This window comes from Rhea americana, unplaced genomic scaffold (assembly GCF_003343005.1).
Source record: "Rhea americana isolate MKP2758 unplaced genomic scaffold, rheAme1 scaffold_11, whole genome shotgun sequence".
Classification (NCBI taxonomy): Eukaryota; Metazoa; Chordata; class Aves; order Rheiformes; family Rheidae; genus Rhea; species Rhea americana.
In genome coordinates, this window is record NW_028185150.1 from 1,301,202 (window position 1) to 1,308,925 (window position 7,724).

At 36.9% G+C, this 7,724-nt stretch overlaps 1 protein-coding gene across 2 annotated transcripts in view; it reads left to right on the forward strand.

Moving 5' to 3' along the window:
- The window catches only part of LOC146601019 (contactin-associated protein-like 4), a 230,671-nt gene that overhangs the window by 149,692 nt on the left and 73,255 nt on the right, over positions 1–7,724 (forward strand). The gene's annotated exons all lie outside the window — the stretch shown is intronic.

Sequence of the window (7,724 nt, forward strand, 5' to 3'; positions counted from 1 at the left end):
GCGGAATCAGCTGAATGAAATGTCTATTCATCATTGTCTTTTGTTATCTAAATTACAGTTGAAGTAGATTTTTAAGCTTTATTTTATTATTTAATATTACTGATTCAATGCCTTCCTGTGCAGTCTTTGCTATTTCTGCATCATCTAACAATATTTGATGCTTATTTCCCAGCTCTTTCTGTGTTGGAATGAATAGTGTAAATGAAATTCAAGCCTGATTTACACCAAACTACTTTTTTTTCTTTTTTATGATATTCTTACAAACTTAATTTTAAGATATATACTTTCTGCCTGAAGCCAAAATTGGGAAAATATTTACAATTTTTGGCATATATGATCTTAGTCCTGAGCTGGTGCAGATGGATACAAACAAAGGATACTTCAAAGTCATTATTTATTTAAAGAGTACTTTTTGAAAAGTTTCTACATTATTAGTAAGAGATTAGCAGGCAAGATAAGAATATTAGAGACAATAACTTAAGTGTAATAATTACATTGATTTATTGGACATTTTGCCAGTAACTCTTGCTGTTACTGTCTTCCTGTTAGAATCCTTCACTGATTTTTCAATTATATTTTTTCTTCTAGCAAGTTGTTCGCTACTTTTTATTTCCCACTTTATTTTTTTTCCATGATGGAAGCAGAGTTTATTTTAAGCAACTTTTTTAGTTGCTTGTTTTATATACTTTCATTTTTCATTTTGTTTTCAACTTCCATGTTTAAGACATGTTTCACAAAGCTGGTCTCTGCTGAGCATTGTTCTGTCACCTCTTGTGCTGTATCTTATGGCTTTCTTCTGTCCTATTCTTATTGCCATGCTACCGATGAAAAACGTACAAGGATATAAGACACAAGAGGATAGTGTCTGTGTTATTAAAAACAATAAAACGTATAGAATAACAAGTTACACAATTAAAATATTTTATGTGTGGTCAGAAATTATCTTTTGAATAAGGTTAGTTTTTTTTCTCTCTCTCTCTCTATTTTACTTTAGTATAGGATCAATCCTAAAAAGGGCTTATGGAAACAAATTAGCRATAGCTCTATCTTCTAAGATTCTCTTAAATTTAAAGAGAATATTTAGTTGATACAATATACATTGYAATACAACACATAAAGCATCTGATAGTGTTACAAATATGGAAGCTTTCTTAAACTGGTCAAAACTTTCTTTGTAGTGATGATGTTGTGAGTGAGTTTTGAGTTCTTGAAATGCTTATTTTTAGTGTCTACAAATTTTTCAATTCAAAATGAATTGCAGACTTTTTCAGCATTTTTGTTTGGAACATCTAGCATCATCATGTACTTCTAATGATTGGTGCAATTCAGTGGTCCTTGTTGAAGATAAACCAGATGATTAAAGTCTTATACACTTATAAAAATATTTAATAATTTCAAAAGTGAATTCTTACTCTCTTAACTTTTCCTACATTTATCAGATACATATAGGAAACATGTCATTACTGTGACAGTAATAATGTCTGTCAGTTTTTGAATTACTATATGTTATTCCAGGCAGGATCAGAAACCAAGGAAAAGAAGAAACAACAGTGATATCTGCTTTAACTTTGATTTACTCCTTCCGATTCTTCTTTCTTCCCTTTGGAGATAGGTGTTAATTCTGGTCAGCTCGGTGGATCCTATCTTGTAAAAGTATGCAAGTCCTTTTCTTTTACCAGTGAGTATATGGACTGTGCCCTGTATTCAAGTGAAAACCCAACAATTTCTTCAGTGATATCTGTTACAAATTATGCAACTAAACTAAAACTACAAAGATAGTGTAAAGTTGTTCTCATTATTCCATAGATTAAGTTATTTCTGTTATATCCAAAAGAGGTAAGTACTATCTTAGTTAAGTGATGCATACTGAAGCATTGTTAGCACTACTTTTTTCTGCTTTGTTATCTGCTAGCCAAAATACCAGCTACAGAGAACTTACAGGTTGGTTCCTCAGACCTACCATCTTTTTATTACAATCCCACTGAATCAATGTTGTCCATGAGTGATTTCCACAGGACAGGGCTGGTTATTATGAGTTTCTTTAGCTTTTTACACAGAACATGTTTTGGACCGATTCCTTGGGCCTAGGCTGTTGTATTCTGTATATTTGTAAATCACACATGAAATAAGTCCTACCATTTTTGCCTCTTATCAGTTTTGGAAAAGAAAGGCCAAACAGGAGTAGTCAGTGATGGAATTAATTGAAATATTAAAAGGATTCCTCTGTGCTCATGTTTATTTCTTTCCTTACCCCACTACTTTTGCCATGTTCCTCAGTTTTTTTACACCTGCCATTGCTCTAGGATTTTTTTCATAGAAAAAAAGAAAGACGTATTCCACCTGCAGGTAAAATGCTGGACTTAATATTAATTGACTGAATCTGCTAATGCCATGATTGGAAAACAAATACTCTATGTTTCAAAAAATAAACAAACAAAAACTCTTGGGCTTTGACTGCTGGTTCTTCCTATTCAATGTGTGCAAGAGAAACTGGAGCATCTCTGCAGAAGTTTTCTGCGGTTTGCTGCCTCCTGAAATGTCAGCCTGTGAGGATAAAGTCATGCTTGACATTGTTCAAGTTAAATTATCCCCTGGCACTTAAAAATTGAACTTATAAATCTTTTTGGCATACTCTGTTCTCCCTTCATTACAATCCTCTCTTGCTCTTTCTGTCCTCTAAAAGACGGTAGTGGCAGCTACAATCAGAAAAAGGTAATGCCTGGTTCATAGGACAGGCAGAAAGATGTATTAAAGCACAAAAATGGCCATGGTATATGACTGTAGGAGAAAAGTAACTGGGAATTAAACACTACTAGATGCAATGCCTAACACAACACCATAGATACTGAGTTAAGAAAAYGCTCTGCCAGAGTCCTGGCTCTAACGCTGTTAAATGAGCTGGATAAGGCTTAGTGAGCCTTCCCTTCACAGCTGGAATGCATAAAATCGATGACACATTCACATAGCCAGAGAAAGGACTTCTCACACTGTTTATGACTGGTGTAACACATTTTAAGGGGCTTGGTGTGCATGTGATTATAAAGAGTTATTTTTAAATGTGGTTGATTATGAATAATTTTACTGTAGCATATATTTTAAAAACTTTGTTTCAAGCAGTCCTAGATTACCTAACTTTTCTGAACTCAATGCACCTTTTCAGGTCTGCTCTCTCTAAAATTGGCAAGAGCCAGTGACCAGATTTTTCATCCTATTATACAATTAGACAGAAACAAGGGTATCTAAAAACAAGAGAAAATACTAATTTGAATTGTTTGAAGTTTTTTTTTTTCTTATAAAGTATTAGGTGAATAACTAGTGAAGAGATTAGTAAATATTAAGTCAACATTTTTCAGACAAAAATATTGTAGCTAAAAGTCTTCCTCTAAATCTCTAGAACTCTTGATCCTATGGTGTGTGAACAAGCTTCCAGGATTCCCAATAGTTCAGAGGCATTTAATGGCTTCCAAAGGTATTTTTCACAATATGACAAGGATTTAGATTAAAATAATTTGTGAGTAGGCACATCTTTTTGATAATAATTGTGAAATAAAAGATATGAGTTCATAAAGTAAATCAGAATATTTTTATTTTCCTTATTTATAACAGCAGACCAAAGAAAAAAAACATAGAGACTGATGTTCAGCCCCAGAGACTATTAGGAGCTGATCATAGGTGGCAAAAGTGAAGAATGAAACATTGTAAAACCCTAAGTATTTGAGTTCATATCTTCTATCTTGATAAGCCTTTAGGAGATCCAACTTTATCTCTTGTAACTTTATTTATTTATTGTCATTAATGCATTGCTGGTGAAGATGAACAGAAATAAGAAATTTCATGGAAGTTTTAACTATTACCTGCAGTCTTTTCATAGTCTTCATTCATGCATATTTATTGGGGAAAAGTTTGTTTTTGTTTACTTCCCAAATTTGGATAGAGTAGAGTTGCTGCTTAGGATATAGTAGTGCAGAATAGTGAAATATATTTTAGATAGCAGGGATAAATATCATTTGTATTTGTATAATTAGCTTTCTCAGTAACTAATAGTAAAAGTATGCTCCCAATGTAAAAGCCATGCTGTTATCAGTGCCTACCGATAACCAGCTAACCAGGAGTTAGCTCATTTGCTACATACATGACAGTATACAAAGTTATATTATTGAAGTGCCTACCTTCTAGTAAAGCTATTAAACTTAGCATTCATTATTTAAATTTGATGTTGATTTATGCTTTCACTGTCCACATTCATGCAATGACATAATGAAGTAAAATAGTCAACCTAGRATCCCTTTAAGTAGAATGTAATATTCATTCATTGTACATTTGGTAAATGAATTCTTCATAAGTTTGAAACACATTACCAGATATGTTGGAAACATGGAAAATGAAAAAAACCACATTTAAAAGCATAGCTGCATTCACTTGACAAGAGTTTTTGAAAATTGAACATAAATGACTGATTTTCATACTATAGTTAATTTTAATTGAGTTCTTTTCCATGCCAACAATGTGGAGATATATTTATGTTGAAATTGAATAAAGTTAGTAAATAGATAATGGGTTTCCACTGACTTGGACGAAGTCAACCAGTCAGTTGAAAAGTAACTTCGTGTTCTATTGTCCTTTACATCTTCATTTACTTCACAAATGTACCTTTCAAGGACAATTACCTTTCTCTTCTTTACTTATGAACTGTGAATACTCTATGAGCTTTTCATACTATTATTGGTTCCTTTGTGTGTGTCTTGTTTAATCTGCACTGATTTTGACAGATATTCTTTTATATTATTGGGCTAAAATCAGTTCTTCAGGTAAAGTAAATGTATGTGACCTTGAAAGAAACTAGATAAAACACTGTCACAAATAGAAAGTAAATTTCCCTGGGGCACTGTCTTGCAAGTTGTGAGATGGTACCTTCCAATACAGTCATGGAAAGTATGAATGCGACAGAGTAAGTCAGGAAGCAAACACACACACATATAATGAAAATTCCTCAGTCTTGCTGTTGTCTTCCTCTGTTGGATTTAGCAGTTTATTATTTTGTTTATTGTCATATGAAATCAAATGTCTCTTGAGGCCCTACCCTGCTGTGGGGAATGGAGCCATCTGCTGACCTGACCTGCTGTCTAGGGAGTTTTTCTACTTGCTGAGGACTCAGACCCAGGACACTGACAAGGTTTGTCCAGCCCTCAAACTACTCYTATTCACTGATCTTCCACATAGGCACCAATGATGCTGCCAGAGGAGATATGGCACGTACCAAGTATGACTGGGAAAATCAACACAACTGCATGGCTCTCTCAAATGCCCATTTGCTAACATATACAGTATGCAAAATAAACAGAAGGTTTGCAGGTATGCATGCAGTTGAAGGGCTACAATCTCTCTGAGACCACAGAGGTGTGATGTGATAGCTCACATGATTGGAGTGCTGCCATGAATGAACGCCATCTCTTTGGGATAGAAAGGCCAGTATGCTGAAGAGGCAAAGAAGTGCTTTATGTGAGAATACCACAGGGAGGCATGGAGCTCTGCCTGGGGGGTGAATGACAAGCCAGCTGAGAATTTGAGGGTTAGGATTATAGGGTAAATCAACATGGATGTTGCCATGATAGTAGATGTAGATGATGCCTTCTTCAGACAATTGGGTAAAGCCTGATATTCACAAGTCCTGATCCTCCTTCCTCAAGGGGAACTTTAACCACTCCAATATCTGCTGGAAGATAAGGCACAAGCAAGCTATGCTAATTTCTTAACACAAGTGATTAAGCAGCAGATGAGAGGCCCTCTCCTGGACTTAATTCTTAGAAGCTAAGGACTGGTTGGGAATGTGACCTTGCAGCCTTGGTTGCAGTCACTGTGAGATTGTAGAATTCAGGATCCCTGGAGAAGGGAATAAGGCAAAAATCAGAATCATAGCCCTGGACTTCAGGAAAGTAAGCTGGTCTTTACAGGGATCTGTTTGGAAAAGTGTCATAAGAGACAGCCCTGAAGAGAAGAAGGATCCAGCTGGTTGATTTTCAAAGAACTCCTCCACTAAGCTCAACATGTTTGAAGACAAAAAAGGGCATGGAAAAGGACACCTGACAAAACTCAAATGTAGAAAAACCAGCATACAAATGGGAGCAGGGTCAGGTGACCCGGAAGGAATATAGARACACCGTCTAAGCAAGGGTAAAGTTAGGAAAGCTGAAGCCCACCTGAAATTAGATGAAGGACAATTAGAAGGACTTCTACAAGTACGTCAGCAGCAAGAGGAAGGTGAAGGAAAACGTGSGCCTGCTGCTGAAAGGGGCAGGGGAGCTGGTGACAAAGGATACAGAAAAGATACTCAGTGCATTCTTTACCTTAGTGTCTACTGGTCATCTACTTGCCTTCAGGAATTCCCAGAGCGCTGAGAAAGTCTGGAGCATGGAAGACTTACTGTCAGTTCAGGAGGGAACATTTAAACAACTTASGCATACACATATTCCTGAGACCTGACAGGATACACATCCCAGTTCTGAGGGAACAGACCAATGTCACTGTGAGTCAGTTCTTGACTGCTTTTGAAGTTGTGATCAAAAGCGTTTTCTGAGGACTGGAAAAAGAGAGTGAAATGTCACTTCTGTCTTAAGGAAGAACGTGAAGGAGAAACTACAAGCCTCATTTTGATCCTTGGGAAAATCGTGGAGTAAATAGCCCTGGAAACTATTTTCAAATATACGAAGTACAAAAAGATGATTGGAAGGGATCAGCATGGATTTCTGAAGGGCAAACCATGCCAGACCAACTTCATATCCTTCAATAATGAGATGACTGGCTTGGTGGATGAGGGGAGAGCAGTGGATACTTCTTGTCTTGACCTTTGCAAGGTTTTCAACACTCTCTCCCATAACATCCTCATAGACAAACTGGTAAGCACAGGCTATTATTTGATCATTGAGGTGAACTGAAAACTGAACTGCCAGGCTCGAAGGGTGGTTGTCAGCGGCAAAAAGTCCAGATGTAGGCTAGTCACTTGTGATATATCCCAATGGTTCGATATATGGGCCCACCAATGTTTTTAACATCTTCACACATGACCTGGATGATGGCACCAACCATATCCCTAGCAGTTTTTCAGATGATACAAAGTTGGGAGGAATGGTTGATAGACCATTGGTTGTACTGACATTCAGAGGGACATCAGCAGGCTGAAGAAATGGGCTGGCAGGAACTTCATCAAGTTCAACAAAGGGAAGTGCGAAGTCTTGCATCAAGGGAAAAAAATAACCTAGTAAGGTATTTACTGCTGATTGTCCATTTAGAAAGCAACTTTGCAGAAAAGATGGAGGTTCTGGTGAACACCAAGGTCAATACGTGAGCCAGCAGTGTGCCCTTGCAGCACAGAAGGCCTATGGCTTCCTGGGCTGCATTGGGAAGAGCACTGTCACCTAGTTCATGAAAGTGATCCTTCTCCTCTACTCAGCGCTGGTGGGGCTAACTCTGGGGTGTTTTGTCAAGTCTGAAGCACCACAGACAGAGAGACATGGACCTACTGGAGCAAGTCTAGYAAAAGGCTACAAAATATGATTAAGAGACTAGGGCATAACTCATATAAGGAGAGAGCTGGGATTGTTCATTCTCAAGAAGGAAAGGCTCAGGAGAGACCGTATCGATGCTTTTAAATACCTGATGGAAGGAAGATGAAACCAAGCTCTTCTCAGTGGTGAGCAGTGACAGGACAAGAGGCAATGGGCATAAAC